General features: G+C 34.4%; 1 long non-coding RNA gene and 1 pseudogene across 2 annotated transcripts; one reads left to right on the top strand and one right to left on the bottom strand.

Moving 5' to 3' along the window:
• Positions 1 to 2,607: 2,607 nt before the first annotated feature.
• LOC148193858 (uncharacterized) lies at positions 2,608 to 3,465 on the bottom strand (annotated as a pseudogene).
• A 7,490-nt stretch (positions 3,466 to 10,955) lies between these two features.
• Positions 10,956 to 13,062, top strand: LOC148193857 (uncharacterized). Of its 2 annotated transcripts, XR_015782064.1 has the most exons (3): positions 10,956 to 11,527; positions 12,094 to 12,277; positions 12,627 to 13,062. It is a non-coding gene; the product is annotated as an uncharacterized LOC148193857 (long non-coding RNA). The 2 variants fall into 2 exon arrangements; XR_015782063.1 differs by having other exon boundaries at positions 10,956 to 12,277.
• Positions 13,063 to 14,634: the final 1,572 nt, after the last annotated feature.

Raw genomic sequence — 14,634 nt, 5'->3', positions numbered from 1 at the left:
ATAAAGATAATTTTATTTTAGTTTTCTAAAAGATAATGGTTATTTTACAAATTACTCTATTTTTAACCGATGAAAACCTCTTTCTGAAATTTTTTTATTATAACACAATATATAGCATTTTAAAAAAAACGTTATCTATTCATTTATTTCAAACTATAAATTAAAAATTAATATTAATTATTTATAGATAAGGTTTCTTTAAAAAAGAACTATCTATTATAGTATAGATAGGATTTTTTTAGATTAGCGTTATCTATTGTTGTGCACATTTATAAATATTACTTATTTAAAAAAGAGCTATCTATAAAGCATATCTATAGCCAATTATGTAGTAGTGATTAATTAAAAAAATTTATTAACATTAGAGTTAATTCTTACCAATATTAATTAAAGCAACTTTAAAAAAAACTTTAATATAATTGGATCTAACAAGTTTCATTAATTTCACTCAAAGTTTCATTAATCCAAGCATAATCCAAATTTAATAGTTCAAAATTCAATTCAATCATTTAATTTATCTGATTATTTGAATATAGATAATTCCAATTACGATTAAATACGGGTAGGTTATTCAGATAATTTGTATTAGATCAATTAATAAAAAATTAATGATTAAATTTAAATGTGTATAATGACTAAATTTGTAAAATTTAATGATATCAACTACCATATAAAAGCATTGACGTTCAACTGACTTGGTCAATCGCACAAGGAATTAAATAAGTGAGGAAATGAACTGGGAAATGATGGAATATGGCCTCCATAGAGAAAAGAAAAGCAAACATGCAGTCATCACCATGTAAAAAATTCAAAACATTAACTACTATTAAATTAAATGAATTATAACAAGAAAAAGCAAACTTACAAAAGCATTATACAAAAAGAAGAATATACATAGTTTCATCATTTGAAGGAAATGCAAACAATCATCATTTGAAGGAGTCAGGTGTCTTAGGTGTCATCATAAAGAAAAGGAAATCAATGTTACATTACAAAGGTTTTGTACCTCAATTGTCCACAACGATTGTTAGAAAAGGAAGAGAACAAGCGTGTGGAGAACGAGTATTTGGATTGAGTGTGCCTAACCGAACGGTTTGTGATGCCTTGTGCGTCTGACCGAACGATAATGCTTCTGCACCGAACGCTACGAACACACACCAACAGAGCAATGCAACACTGACGCTAGAGGATGACCCAGCAGGACACGAGCACCACCGAATGGCTAAGCACTTTGTATCAAATGGTCAAGAGGTGTGCAGAGAAAGAAAATAGCAAACTTCAAACGCAATGAAAATCATATTATTCACTGATCTCAAAATCAACTATTTACAAGGTATAGAGGCTCGGTATTTATAATAGGAAAAGCAACTGCCAAGGACAGTTAAACACCAGCTGTCAAGGCTAACTAACAAACTAACTTAGCTTACACACCAGCATTCCCCCTAAGCCAAGTACCTATGGAGGTAGCACCCATCCTCTTCTTAGAACAACCGAGCGGTGTGATGGCAAGACCGAGCGGTGTATGGCCGAACGATGTGTTCGGTGACACACAGAACTTGCACTTGCCAGTCCGTTGAGCAATTGTCCCTTCCAATCACGTGGCGAAGGCGAATGCCAATTTGCGTGAGTTGTGTGACCAAGACCGAACGGTGCGAAAGAGCGACTGAGTGACGTGACCGAACGGTGTGAGTGTGGCGTGACTGAACGGTGTGAGTGTGGCGTGACCGAACGGTGTGAGTGCGGTTGCCAGTTTGACACTCTTGAGCGACATCCAGCTCGGTCGAATGAATGTTGTGGTCGGGTGTTTTGGTGTTCGCCATGTCTCGGTTCATCTGTGACACCTCATGCTTCTTTGGCAGCATTCCCTTCAACGCTTTTCTTCTTCCCAACTGAAATGGCAGCTGAATTCCAGATTCCATTCTTCTCAACGGAGTCAACTTCTTCTTTCATTGCCTTCCTCCACACGAATTTCTTCAAGGCTTCTATTAGGCCGACCGGTTCTACATCTGCCAAGGCATCCTTTTGACCGATCGATTCTGCACCTACAAACATAGCTACATGCACCAAACCTTCCTCATTACCAGTCTGTGTATCAGTATTCATCTCACATTCTGTAATGCCAGATTCTTCACACATTGTGGACTTCACTTGGCTTATCTGAAATGTATTATCCTTCGAGATCTTGCTCCTCAAAATCAGGATTTTGCTTTTATCAAACACCTCAACCTTATTGAAGCCTCCCATTACTATTGTAAAGCCCTTTTGAATTAACTGTCCAATACTCAGAAGATTGTACCTTATTGCAGGCACAAACAACACACCAATTAGAATGGCACGCGAGCCATTCTTCCTTCTGATAACAACATCACCAACTCCCTCTACCTTTGAAGTGTTGTCATCAGCAAATTTCACCATACTCTTCTTGGTTTTATCAAAATTTACCAACCATTCTCTATGGCAAGTCATATGATTCGAACATCCCAAATCCAAATACCACAGTTTATTTTGAGAATGTGAACTTACTTTAGATGTAGTTGTCATCAATATGATAGGTTCTAAATCAGACTCCACTTGAGCTGCGTAGGCCTCCTTTCCTTGACCCTTCTTCTACTCTTCCTTTTCAGCATAACACTCATTAGTGTATTGCCCATACCTATGACAATTGAAACATTCAATATTTCTCTTGTCCTTCTTGCGGGAATTCTTCTATGGTTTTCCTTCCTCCTATGTTGAAGACCCATTTTGCTCATCTTTGTTGCTATCATTTCTCCACTTTTCTTTACCATGTTTCCCTTTCCATTTCTTGAATGTCTTCTTCTCTACATTTTTTACATGCTAAACCTTCAACGTCTGCTCCTCGAGTTTGATGGGATTTCTTTCCCACATTCTCATCTCATATGCCTCCAGAGAGCTTTGAAGTTCTTATATCTTTAGTTTTTCAAGATCTCTCAACTCCTCAATTGCTACCACAATATGATCAAACATCGGAGGCAGTGACTGCATAATTTTCTCAATCACCATGAGATCAGTAACAGTGTCACCACAACCTTTCATCTGGTTAGCAATGGACAATATTTTGTTGAAAAAATCACTCACCTTATCACCATCCTCCATTAGTAAATGTTCGTATTGTCTCCTCAACGACTGAAGCTACACCTTCTTAACTTTTTCCCCTCCGGCATGGCAGCCCACCAAGATGTTCCATGCTTCTCTTGCTGAAGCCGCATTTTGTATCTTCTCAAAATGCATATCATCCACACATTGATGGATAATCAGTAAATCTTTATCATTTTTCCTCTTAAACTCCTCTTTCTCTGTGTCTTCCAAATCAAACACAGAAACCACTCCCTCCATCACATTGCTGACATCTTGAACATGAAATAAGACTCGCATCTGTGTGCTCCACCTGCTCTAGTTCTTGTCTATGAGAACAGGTAGATTAACGGACATATCAACGCTAGCCATTCTTTACACCCTCGATCTTTCACCAAGAAACACAATCTTGATCTTCTTCACACTTCAATCACCTTTCCGCCAAGCCTCCGCCAAGCCCTTGATGATTTCTGAAGCTCCCAAGTCACGAACCTGAAGCTCTGGATACCACTGTTAGAAAAGGAAGAGAACAAGTGTTTGCAGAATGAGCGTTTGGAGAACGAGCATTTGGATCGAGTGCGCCAAACCGAACGGTTTATGATGCCTTGTGCGTCTGACTGAACGGTAATGCTTCTGCATCGAACGCTACGAACACACACCAACAGAGCACTACAGCACTAATGCCAGAGCACTACAACACTAATGCCAGAGGACGACCTAGCAGGACACGAGCAACACTGAACGGCTAAGCACTTTGTACCGAAAGGTCAAGAGGTGAGCAAAGAAAGAAAAGAGAAAACTTCAAACGCAATGAAAATCATATTATTCACTGATCTCAATATCAAATATTTACAAGGTATAGAGGCTCAGTATTTATAATAGGAAAAGCAACTGCGAAGGACAATTAAACACCAGTTGTCAAGGCTAACTAACAAACTAACTTGGCTTACACGCCAACAACGACATCGTTCAAAACCTCATTCCCAAGGATGCCTGCTTTGCTGGTTCCCCCTCCGCGCCATATGAGGCCACCTAGGACGTTTTCCTCCGCATCCCTGGCGTGATCCTCAACCTCATCGAAAAGGACTATAGAGTGAAGCTTGTGTGCGGTGACTTTTCAGTTATCCGCTTTTCATAGGGAGACAATGTGTGCACGCGTTGTCGAACAAATCCAATGGCCACTAGAGAAGGATGAGACCGTTGTGACCCAAACGATTTACACTACTTTTCGTTTCACATCCCTAAGGGCTCCGATCCCGAGGAGAAGGAGATTGATGCGGTTTTGGAGAGCTGCAGCTGCTTCTCCATGTAGAGGGTTTCAAAGAATGAGCAGAAGGGGGAGGCATTGAATGGGAGCATGGCGAAGGATTTGAAGTCGAAAAAGAAGAATGAAAAAGAGAGTTTGTTCCAAAAGAGGGTTTCCACTCTTAAAAAATTAGAAAATGTTTTTTTAACAATTTTTTTTACAACGTTTATGTGGTAGTTCGTGATTGGTCTATTTCAAATATATGGACCAATAAAATAATGACACATAATTTATTTTCAAAAAGTTGTTAAGAAAAATTGTTAACATATCATAATCCTAAAAAAATTATAACAATAAAATATTACTGACGGGTCAGGTTGAGTATTTTCAAATATTTTTTTCATAATTCGTATTCCACCACTTATTCTCATTTTATCAATATTATTTATCCGAATTCGTGCAAAACCAACTCACCACCTATTTTTTTCATTGAAAACGTTTGTTTGACAATTTTATTTTGTTAACTTTTTTATAATGTGGCGGATGTCAATTGGACCATTTGAAATTAAAAATATTTAATGTGTAATGTAACATTGGGGTATTTTAGGAAGGCAGAAAGAGAAAGACCAAAGTCTTTTTCGCGATTTCACTTCTACTCTTCCATTTGTGGTTTCTCTTCTCCTTTTCCCTTCTCCTCTTCCTTGTCATCTTCCTCTCTCTAGCGAACCACCATTGATTTCTCTTCCTCTCTCGCTTTATCTCTCTCAGACGGTTTCCACCGAAGCACATCCACCATTTTTCTTCCTCTATCGCGTGAACAACTAGCCTCTCCACCGGTCATCCTCTCTCACACTCTCTTACACTCTTTCCATCGAACTAGTCATCCTCTTTGCCGCTCTCCATCAACGATTGAAGGTTTCTCCTTTATCTAAGGTTGGGGCTTTTTATAGTGTCAAGGTTGGTAGAATTTTTTTTGGCTTATGCTTTTTATTAGTGATATTGTTAGTGTTGATGTGGATTAAATTGTTAACTCCTAAAGAAATCATTAAGGAATTATTGTATTGTCATTTATTTTGTGTTTTTGTATCTTTGCTTAATGTGTATTGTATATTTAATAATTGTTGCTTAATGTGTTTTTCCTTTACTGCAATATTGTTATTTTTGTGATTCATCAACAAAATAGAAATGTATGTATAATTGTATTTTTTTGATTTTTATTGATAACGAAGATGTAAAGAAGTAGAAGCAGATCTCCTGCTCTCACCTTGTGAGGAACTCTCTCCACAGTGTGAAGATGAACCTCCTCGAGTACGAACCATATATATTTTCTTTTATTAACATTACAAACAAAATAACCAATTCAAATAATTATGAAATTCAAAATAAATAAAATTAATTACAATATTTATATAAATAAATAATTAATCAAAATATACCAATTAAAAAAAATCAAAACTGTAAAACAAAATTTAACATAAAATAATTAAAAACAACATAACTTAATCAATATTCAAATATTTATTTCATTACAAAAATATATATATGTATAAAATAATTAAATATTATTAACCATAATAATAATTAACAGAAAATTTAAATTTTGTAAAAAAACATTTAGAATGTCAAAAATAAAAGCACACATTAAATCATTAAAAAAAATTAAAACGCTATAAATCTGTGGTATGACGAATTTAGAGACGTAATTGGGACTGTATCGGATCTAAAAAACCTATTCAGCCTCAATCGCGTCTCTAAATCCGACACAACACAAAACTCCAACGAAACATCTTCAAATCATCTAAAAAAAATGTCTCTCTACAGATCTATATCTACAACACATTATTTAGTTGAAAAAAAATTGGCAGAGACCAACCTTTGAGCAGCCGGGATGAAGGGAACAACACAAAGATGTGGTGTGGTGTGTGCCTCGGCTGTGCCTGGAAAGCATGGGAAGAACACGAAGCTGGTGTGTGTTTGTGAGGCTGGAGCAACAATCTGGTGTCAGTGAGGCTGGAGTGCTGCGTGCAAAAAAAGGAGAGGGAGGAACGAAAGAGGAGCGTATGCGTGCACAAGGAGAGGAGGAACATAAGAGAGCAAGAGAGAAAGTGAGATGCTATAGAAAGTGAGATGCCATTTTCAAGATGCACAGATATAAAAATAATAACTGAGAGAAACTTTGACCATTATTAAATATTAATACAGTTTTAAGTAGAGATAATTTGGTTTATGATAATATTTGGAAGTGCATAATAAAATGCTTAGAAATGGGATGAAACATCTTTTTAAGAATGAATTAGGAATGAATTAGGACTGACTCATGAATCATAGGTTAAGTTGACACCTCTAACCATAACCAAGTGTCATCCATTAACAAAATTTGAAAAAAACACTTAAAAGAATATATACAAATTTTAGTGCCTCTATAAAATTTGAAGTCCATCTATTCATTAAATTATTTTCGTTAACAAAATAATATATATATATATATATATATATATATATATATATATATATATATATATATATATATATATATATATTAATAATAACGTGACAAACATATATTAGAAAAAAAAATACGATATTTCTAACCTGATTTCCATTTTTTAATGTGTAATTTTGGTCATGTCAATTAAAATATGAAAAAATACTTTTTAATTTTGAAAAAGTCAGTAACTTAGTTCAATCAATCATATAAATTTAGAAAATATCAATTAAAAAGAAAAACAAACTTTGAAAATATTAATACTAACATGGATGTAACGTCCTAATAAGTCTATTATTTTTTATTTATTTTAAGATGATTAAGATTATTTTAACGTACATATTAAATTAAATATATTGTTTAAATTTCTTTTGACTTAATCATGTAATTTCTTTTTCTTTTAACAAGGACTAATATTACGATAGAAAAATAATGCACCAAAATTGTATTTTAGAAAAGAATAAAAAAGAAAGGTGAAAAATAAAGATGAAAGAAAGACCCTGATCATAAAATGTCTTTGGATATGTTATCAATATAGAATCTTGTCTAATTTAAATAAAATAATAAAAATACTATATTGCTTATTTGTTCAGAGCTTAGTATGATAGGTTGAAAGTCTGGTCACTATGCTTAAGTGTTGAGAAAATTAATTGGATTAAGTTAAATAACGAAATAGGCAAAGGAAGATACGTTAAATAGATATTAAATGATTATAAAATTAGCAAATTAAGTTTGATATAGTGGTAATATGCTGTGTTTGTTTCTGTAACTAGTTTGTTTGTTTTAAGAGAGCTGCACTAGGAAGAACACCAAATGTTCAATCCTGACGAGCGAGATCGGTGACGAATGAGAGGCACTGAGAGAACAAGGTATGGGGGAGTTATCTTTGTCTAATTTGAAAAGTCTGGGTTGTTTGACAAATTTCATTGTCCTATTGACAAATTTGATTGTCCTATATTCTAAGTATTTTTTCATGTATGAGTCCATGAAATATATTATACTATATTGAGTTGTTCTCTCATCTAGCTGATAAATTGTAGTCTAGTATGTTTAGAACGGTAATAAGAAATGATATGTTAAATGGGATTAAAGCATTGAATGAATTCATAGAAAGTTTGTTAATGATATGCTAATTTGTGCTTTGTCTTGGGTGACTGATGTTTGAAGATGGCATATTGTTAAGTAAACCGATTAGCTTAAATTTGACATTTTACTGGATAATATTGATAGATATTGTGGTTTGTACTGGTTGAGTTTGGTGGAATCCAGTTGCTATGGGGTATTGGGGAGATGTTAATGCTTAGGACTTGTCTGGATAAATGTTGTATACCTTGCTGTGAGTAATGTGAATATAGTTAGAACTATAAGAGGACATAAGTTTGCATGATTGATAACAATGAACATCACCATTACTGTGTTGGTCTGTTAAGTATAAAATAATTATACACAAACTAAACTTGAGTAAGCACGCCGAATGTTTGAGTGGTTTTAAGCTGAAATAAGTCTCTTACAGTGTGATAGGCTACTATAATATAATTAAAAGTAGAATTGATATAATCCCTGTTCATGTGAAAAAGCATCATCATTATATGGTGTTAGAGTAGGTGAATGAAGGTGTTACGAATTTTGAATGGTTGTTTCATTTATGAAGCATATGAAATAAACTGTACTGTTTGGACTAAGGTAGTATATTTTATTATATTTGGTTCTGACTAGAGATACGAATTGCATATGTTCTGATTGAATTATGGTGCATTGGTAATATTTGAATGGGTAAAAAGGAAATGTATGAGTTACTTAAGTGGAGGTGAACACGCTAATTTATGCTTGCATATGGTACAGAAAAAGGATCATCATGTATGTTTACCTCAGTTTAGAATTTTAAAATCAAATTTGAATGGAAGATAATATTCAATTTGAAACTTATATCCATATTAGGATGATAAAGATTAGTGAATTAAATGTTGGTGGTTGCTAATAACTAATACCTTGCCACGTTACTTTAGGAAATTTTGGCAGAAACGTGATGTTTGATTGCACTAGACCTAGGTGGTTACTATATTTAATACATTGGCACGTTAATCTAAGAATTTTTGGCAGGTACGTGATGTTCCAATAGGATATGTTATATTACTTTAGATTGTTATATTACTTTAAATCTTGATAGTTATGGTAGTAATATGGATGTAATTTTTAGTGTATAAAATTAAGGGAGTGAGATTTACGTTGTTAGATTAATGTATTAGTTTTCACTGGGTTAGTAGAGTTTAACTATAAAGTTAAAATATGAATAAATAGGCATTGTATTTATAAGAAGATTTTTAAGAAAATATTCTTTAAATGTGAATGTATAAAAGATATAACATGTCGTGTTAAGGGTATATTATTAGGAGGATTATTCAAGATAATGGGGGGTAGGCGTAGGCGTAGGTGTCTTTAGTGGGTGTTAGTGTTTTAATTTGTGGATTGGAAATTGGAAGTATATATACTATGTTGTTTCAATTGATTTTGGTTACATGTGTATGTGGATAGTTTGTATGGCCATCTGAATTTAATAATATTGTCATGCTAGATTTACGCTGCTTTCATAAAGTAGGAATAATTTAAATAAGTTTTAGAAATTATTGATTGCTCTAAGTGTACTAATTTTTGAGAATGAAGACTTGTTGAAGGTGTATAAGATTTTACTTAGTTTTGGTTAAAAGAGAAACCTTATTTTATTACTAAACTCTGATCTATAATGATTAATAAAGATAAAGTAAAGGTCTTAATCAGTTAAGGTTTGATATGTCTCTGTTACTTTAAATAGATATGTTGTAAAAATTGTTGGTTTCAGAAACATTCTTATATGAAAGAATATTATTATGAGTGTTAGTACTACACACTTGTATGTTTGAGGATATTTTTTTATTGGGTAATTATTGGTCTTAGAGACTGAGTTACGGTGGTGGGAGTGACTGTTGCTATAGGTCATTGTGGGAATAATGGTGCATGTCATTAAATGAGATTGTATGATTGGATGCTATGTATAATTGTTTACATTGTTTAATTGAGGATGGAAATTTAATGGTAAGATTACAAGTAAGATGACACTCTGAAATGAGGTTTTGCTGTATGAGAAATTGATAAATGAATAGTTAAGATTGGTTATTGGGAATATGACCTTATTAATGGCAAGGTTAAATTACTTTTGGTCTAAATGGTGATGTCGTGACGTGTGAATGCTTTGGATAATTGTTCTAGTCTATAGTTAGATATTATATTAATATTACTAGTGCATATGGCTTAAATATCTTAAACTAGTTATTGTGTGGAGTCTTTGCATTAAATATAATGAAATAGACGCAAAATCACTCTGTTTTGCATAATAGAAATTTAAATCATAGATTGAAATATTGTGATGCAAGGTATGATATAACTGAAGTGATTGATGGTACCCAATGCGTTTGTGAACGTGAGTATAAATTGGTTCAACCTTGTATGTGAATGGTTATTTAAAAAGGGCTTATTAAATGATTGCAATAATTTAAATGAATCAAGGTTGTGTGAATGCATTACAAGTTGTGAAATTGTTTGATATTTAGTTAACTGTTTAATTTGTTAATTTTACTATGTGATCATAAGTTAGCAGATTTGAATTACATATTAATTGAATTTCTTAGCTCACCTATACTTATATGTTTACTAGTTTGTGTATGTAGTTGTACAATGATCGTATTATACAGGAGTCCACTGAAGAACATAAGCATTGCGGAGTAATATCTATTCATGTAAAGGATTGTATTAATATTTCTTTTGGGTTGGATTTGGATAATTCCTAATTTCAATTCATAAACATTTTTATTTATGATATGATTTTAAACGAACATATTTATTGGATTATAAAAGTGATAAATTTCACTTGTTGAGGAATGTGAGAGAATTTTAATATAGATTTCTAAAATTTTAAAATCAAATGATTATATTAAAATAGAATGATTCTATTTACCGAAAATTTTAAATTCTACACGTGTCCAAAAGGATAATGATACTTTGACACCAATTTTTGACAATATTTTGACACAGCCACGCGATGTTAATGGTCCATGGGTACAAGAAATTAGAAAACGTAAATGACGTGGAAATGAAAGGCATAGGGATTTCAAGTGGCGGACTTCATTTTAGGATTGGAGAGAACCTAGAGAGAAGAAGCACCCAGCTTGGCGGGCTTCATTTTGGGATTTCAAAAATTGGAAGCTCATTTGTGCGAGAGAAGTCGAAAGAGAACGTTGTCCCACCCGTAGACCCCCTTTCGCAAAATCTATCGTTCACCCACTTTGCACCGTTCACCGGACTTTCGTCGTTCACCAGAGTCTTGTCCGCCCCCATTTCGCCATTTCAAAGCACCAAAGTCGTTCCACTATTCGATTGCGCATTTAGGGTGTTCTGTAGAGCTTATTTTGTTGTTGTCGTTGGTGGTTTTTGTTGTGTGGGTTTATGAGAGAGTGGGGTTGACATGGGAAGGGTTTTTCTTGTTGATTAGGATGGCAAATCTTAAGGATGCACATTCTTTCCAAACATTCCACCATTTCGAAGCACCCTTGAAGGTCGAAACCACCATTAACATGGGTTTTGAAGTTTTCCATCGTTCGTTTCTCTGCAACCACCATTTGGAAGCACCGTTATATCCGAAAATCACAATTGAAGACGAAAAAACACAGATGGTAAGTTTTCGTTATTCATTTTGGTTTTCCTTTATTGTGTTATTAAGTTATTTTCATTTAGAAAAAGAAATTAGGGGTTGATGTTTTAATTCTATTAAGTGTATTAATTGGTATGGGTAGTTAATCCTATGTTTCTGATAAATGACTTAGTGTGTTTATAATTGGGTTTGTCTTGTGAATAAATTTGTTTTCACAATTTTTCTCAATTAATTATTGGTTTGAAGGTCGAAGGGCTACTTGTTTGTAGTTCACTCTAGGATTATAAAAGAGCAATGAGTTTTTACCTAATTGTTGCTCCTTTGAATCCTAAAGATTAATCTCTTTGGAAAAGGATGTTTACCTGATCCATGTGAGGTGGCTTCTTAGTTTTGTTGTCTCTGTTATTTGTGTGAAGTTGTTTTTTTGAAATAATTTGGCTACATGAATCTATACGCCTACCTCAATTGTTATGATGGTTAAAATTTCATCTAGGCCTTGAAATATTATGCATATATTACTTTTAAACAATGTTGAAATAAATATTATGATTATTGAGTTGTGAAACTTTCCCAAATGTGGAGAACAAGGTTATATTGATCAGGCACGATAGTGTGGTTTAGAAGCAAATACAGCAGATCCCAAAGATGTTACTCTTAGAGGTCTTCTTGCAAGGCTTTATGTTGAACTTGGAGATTATCAAAAGTTGTTACATATGAGCAACTACATCAACTCTGATATGAGAATGTTGATCCATTGAAAGTTGTAGCTAAGGTTAGTCTTTGCTTTGAGATACCATAGACATGGATTCAATTTTTTCAATAATCCTTTGCCATTTGTTTCTTTGTTAACGATTATTTCCTATGGAAATCACAGTTTGCCTTGTGATGTTTTATTAACGCACTTATTGTATCTTCTTGTATTTCATATAGCCTGTATCTATATATTGTAACTAACATCTTTGAAATGGTAAGCAAATGTGTATAAAATGTAATGTACGGTGTCTTATAACCTCACATTGCAACCATATGCACAAAAATCAGAATTTGTACTAGTTTTTTAAGACACCGTAAGATATTATGAATAATGTATGCATTGGTCTTGTCAATATTTGTATGTGCAGGATTATGACACAATAGTAGGGGAAATAAGGATTCAACTATCTAGATAGCAGAAACAACGGGTGACAATTGCACGAGAATAGTGAAGAATACAAAAAATATTACTATTAGATGAGGCCACTGGTGCATTTGATGCATCTGAAAAATTGGTTCAAGATGTACTGTAGCGCTTTATGGTGAATCAAACCACAATAGTAGTGGCTCACAGGCTATCCACTACAAAGGGTGCTAGTTTAATTGTAGTAATAAAAAATGGTATGATAGCATAAAAGGGAACACATGAAGCATTACTGAGCAAGGAAGGTGATTATGCTTCCTTAGTAGCATTGCACACAAGTGCTTCTACATTTTAGTTTGTTTTCACCTCCTTTTGATTTTATCCGAGAAATACTACTCTGGAATATTTCCATATCAATAATTTTGCAACTTTAAATGTCACTCTTTGTCTTCGTTCTGCATGGATGTTTACAATAAATACATACATACATATATATATATATATATATATATATATATATATATATATATATATATATATATATATTGATTGAGTTTTCAATTTTGTTATTAAATTGACGACATCATTGTTAACATATATCATTAATGATTTTATTAAATTTTTTTTATTTCATTGACTATCCAAAATTTGTATTATTGTCTCAATTTGTAGTTTGAAGCTAACTTGGATAATAATATAAAATTGGTTTAATGGCACGCTGAGCTTCGTTTTAAAATGACATGGAATTCAATATATTCTGACATATCTTTTTTATTTATTTTTTTTATAAAATAAAATTGGCAACCATCATAGCATTGTCGTTATCTCCTCTACGTTGCCACAGCCATTGCGACTATCATCTTCCTCTGCGAAATTCTCACCATTTGCGACCACCATTAATCAAATCACACACACAGAAATCACGAAGCAAAGAAACCCTTGCGGGCATCTCCATTACACCACTTCTTATTCTGCAGATTGGGGAAGATGTTTTTAGAATCAGGGTTTCGCCCCTTCATTCACGGTGGCCAATAGTGAATGCGAAGGGTCTCTCATTTTGTTATTTGAAGGCTCGAAGATGGCTCTCTGGTGGCTTTGTGGTTTTTTTATTTGCAGGGTTTCCATGGAGGCTTCAATGGTGTTTGGGTGGCGTCATGGTTATTGTTGTGGCATGGTGGCCATGGAGGCTTGCGGCTGAAAATGAGGTTGATGGTGGCGTTTCACAAGCTAGGGTTTATCGCGATTAGGGTTTAGGATGAGCTCTTTCTGATTTTGTGGTTTGTAGGTTTGGGCTTGGCGAAGGTGACGGAGTTGTGTCGCGGCGACGCGTTGAAGAAGACGAAAATGGTCTTCTGCGATGGAGGTTGAAGCTTCGTGCATCAATGGAGTTTTGCGAATCCTGGGTTCTTCTGTAGGTTTCTGATGCGGTTGATGATGGTGAAACGTTGAGGGTTGCGCATGACCTTCGCGAGGTTGATGGTGGCACTGAAGCGCTTCTGCGTCGTGGCGGGAAATGCAGCAGCTTGCAGCGGATTAGAGTTAGGCGACGGTGGCAAGGTGGCTTGATGCTTTTGAATGAAGACGCCATCGTTGATGTGGTGAAGCACGAGTGTGGTGGCCTCTCGCGGAGGAGATAGTAGTCGCGACGACTTAGGGTCTGGCGGAGGCGATGCGACATGGTGATTTTGGACGATCTCTAAGGTGGCGCGATTCATGGCTATCTCGCAGTGGTCCGACGATGAGTTATTGATGGTGGAGAATATGAGTGTCGTGGTCCGACGATGTTATCTGTGGTGGAGGTGATGAAGGATCCCCATGGCGATTTGCGGCATCTTTGCTACTAGTGGTCCGACGATGGATGGTAGGGAAAAGGTTAGGCTTTTTGGGGGTAGAAGATGATGATGTGTCAAGGGTGATAAATTGACCCAGTTCAATGTTTAATAAAAAAAAATTCCACATCAGCGTGCCATGTCAACCATACGTTAACTCCGTCTGGTTCAATTTAAAGGCAG

This window comes from Vigna umbellata, chromosome 9 (assembly GCF_029865625.1).
Source record: "Vigna umbellata cultivar VRB3 chromosome 9, Vumbellata_1.0, whole genome shotgun sequence".
Taxonomy (NCBI): domain Eukaryota; kingdom Viridiplantae; phylum Streptophyta; class Magnoliopsida; order Fabales; family Fabaceae; genus Vigna; species Vigna umbellata.
The sequence above is the reverse complement of the archived record's forward strand: the minus strand, read 5'-3'. Positions and strand labels throughout refer to the sequence as shown.